We start from the raw sequence: 3,253 nt of genomic DNA on the forward strand, positions 1-3,253 counted from the left end.
TCCTCCCTTTCCCTCAGGCTTCCGGCTCTCCCCCGTTCCCACTCCAGAGTGCTGTGCTTGCCCTTTGCTGTGGCGCCTCCTGGGGTTTTTTTGCGTCCTCTCAACAGTTCTCCCCTCTCCTCCCTCCCATTCCTGGGTGATGTGAGATCTTGCTCCTGCTGGTGCTCCCCAGCCCCACCTGGTTCCCCTGCTGAGCCCGTGCCCTGAGCGCCACCCCGTGAGGTTGGGCAGGGAGAGAAGCCTTCTGCTGCCCCAAAACCCCTCTCGTCCTCCTTCCTTTTGGAGCAGAGGGGTGTCAGCCCGAGGATCAGCTCACCCACATCCCCCCATAAAGCCCTTTCCCCTGACCTGGCTGCCAACCCCCCAGAAACCCCCTCCCTGCCCTCAGCCCCTTGCCCCTATACCTCCCACTGGCCAGGCCACCTCCCCAGGTGCTTCCTGGAGGCCAAACCCCCATAAATCAAAACTCTGCCACTCCATCGTGAGCAATATCTTATGTAAAAAGGTGTTTCCAGGGAGCACCGAAGGCTGGAGAATCCTATTACGAGGCACACTATTAATTATACAGAGTCAGCCCAACCTACTCCAGCTATTTTTTATCCCAGGTCCAAAACCTGATTACTTTCCACCTTCTGCAGACCTTCCCCTTCCGAAAAAAAAGGCAAAAAGGTCAGAAAAAAAAAAAAAAGAAGAAAATACCATTGGTGTTTGCCCAACAGCTTCTAAAAAGGAATTTATTCCTGGAATTCTGCTCAGGGGGAGCAGAGGAATCAGGAGCTCATGATGGTGTTTCTTCAGGTCCCATGGAAGAGTCATTGCTGGTGGTGACATGGGCATGACTTGGGTTTGTGGTGACTCCCCCGGGCACCCCAACAGGGAGATTTTCCCTGTCCTGAGGGGGCACTTGGCCTTTGGGTGCCAGCTGGGGGGATTGGGCTTTGGAAGTCCCTGGCAGGGATGTGGGCCTGCAGGTGGTCTGGGGGCATCCCTATGGGGTTGCATGGCCCCAGCTGGTGGGGGGTCACCTGTGGTCACTCTGCAGCTGGAGACAGGCAGGAATCCTGAGAGCTGTTGCCTTCCTGGGACCTCTGGGATGATGGGGACCCCGGCCTTGGCTCCTGCACCCGGCTCGGAGCTGCAGAGCTCCTCTGTGCCTGGGGAGCATCCCTGCTCTTGGTGGCTGCTCCTGCTGAGCCCCATCCTCCTGCCAGCCTCCGGCCTGGGAGGGGGCAGCCTGGGGCATCATCCCCAACCCCTCCTGCAGCCTCTTCTCTCTAGGGCTCAGAGATGGGGTGTCCCAGCAGCCTAAAAACCACCCTCAGGTCCATGCCTTGAATTCTGAAATAATAGTAATAATGATAACAATAATAATGATGATAATAATAGTAGCAGCCAGTGTTCATCTCGTGGTTGACCTTGTGTTCCATTTTATATCCTCAAAATGATGCCGGGAGGGGGTTATTTACCAACACATTCCCCGTCCTTATAAAAAGTCCCCATCACCAGCTAGCATGGACAACCTGGAAGTGCTGGCACTGAGGGGAGCAGCCAGCTGTGCTCCTGCCTCAGTTTCCCCACTTGAGAAAAGGGGAGAAGGTGTTTTTCTTGGGGGAGTGAGGGGACAGCAGTGTCTGTGCTGACCCCAGCTCCTGGCTGAGGGCTCCCTTGGGGCCTGGCCTGGCTCGTTGGCCACCCCGTTATTAATGCCAGTAATGGTATAGGAAGGATAAATTCCACCACTTGACTGAACAGAGAAAATATGCAGAGAAGTGGCTGGCTTTCCATAAATCATCGGTGCTCCGTGCTACAACCGAGCCAGGACTTAAAATTCAGGTCAGGAGAGAGGGACTCTCGTAAGCCAGCAAGGGAAGGTAATTTATTCTGTTTATACCGTTTTACTGCAAGACAAGGAGCGGGTGGGGGGGGCGGGGGGGTGAAAACTCTGCCATGATTTTGCATTTTAAATATTAGTTCAGAGCAGCAGCCTGCTTGGGACTTTTTATTTCTGTATCTCAAGGGATAGAAAGCAGGAGAGAGAAGGGGAGTGAGCTGGGGTGCTGGGGAGGAGACCCCCCTGCTGCCACCAGGGAAAATGGGGCAAAAGCTGCTGATGGCATCGATGAACCCCCACATGGGGTGTCCACTTCCAGCTGACCCCCGAGGCTGGAGGCACTCCCGAGCACGGCTGCAGGTGCCCCTGGGGTGCTCTGGGAGGGTCTTGGGTGCCCCCCCCAGGGGAAAGAAATTGTACATTGGGCTGTCTGCTGTGGGGGAAGGTGCTGAGCTGGGTAATGTGCCCCTTCCCAGTGCCAGAGAGCTGTGGGAGTGCGGGAAACGGGGAGCACTGGGGTACCGGGGGGTGGTGCAGCAGCATCACCTCGTACAGGTGCACATCACTCACCCCAGGGCGTGCTGGGGCTGCTCCCCCAGACCCCACGCAGGGCTGGGTGACAGTGGGGGAGCCCGGCCAGCACCTCTCACGGTCTTGTGTTAAAACAAATCAAAATAAAATAAAATGAAAGGGACCAGGTGACCGAACAGTAGGTAACTAAAAGGTTTTTTATTCACATTGAACAACAAGAGCCATTCACACTAACAGCCTCTGCAAGAGGCAGTGGGGACAGGAAACCCACGACGCTTTCAGAAAACAACTTTTTTCTTTCCTTTTCCATTCTCTTTCCTTTTATTCCCCCCCTGCCCACCCCCCCCGAAAAAAAACACCTCCCTCCCTGGTGCCATCCCCTCCCTGCCTTCAAAATAGAAAAATTCGGAGCCTCCGATGACTAAAGTACAATAAATAATCAGTAAACACAAAAACATACTTTATTTGTTTCTCCTTTATACAAAATAAAGAAACTAGAAGCAAAAACTATAATACATCCGTAAATTGGCGGAGCCTCTGGGAATCGTTGGGGTGGGACTCGGCGTCGAGGCTCGGGTGAAATTTCTGCTGTTGTGGTTGGGTTGGTTTAGTTCTGGGGTTTATTGTTTGTTTGGGGTTTTATTTTGCTGTTGTTGTTGTGTTTTTCCTGTTTCTGCCTCTTTCTGGTGTCTTTTCCACCACGTGGGAGCCCAATCTCAGCCAGTCACTGGGGCAGCCCCGGGCCTTGCCCCCGCACAGCCCCTCCTCCTCCTCCCCACCACCAAAAACCGGGTCCGAACCGACCTTCTCCTCGGGAGTAAAACGGGAACAATAAAAATAAGGGCAGGGAGGGGCCACGGGGGGGTTTATTCCTGCTATTCCCCACTCCCC

Source organism: Corvus brachyrhynchos, unplaced genomic scaffold, assembly GCF_000691975.1.
Source record: "Corvus brachyrhynchos isolate BGI_N302 unplaced genomic scaffold, ASM69197v1 scaffold19, whole genome shotgun sequence".
NCBI classification, from domain to species: Eukaryota; Metazoa; Chordata; class Aves; order Passeriformes; family Corvidae; genus Corvus; species Corvus brachyrhynchos.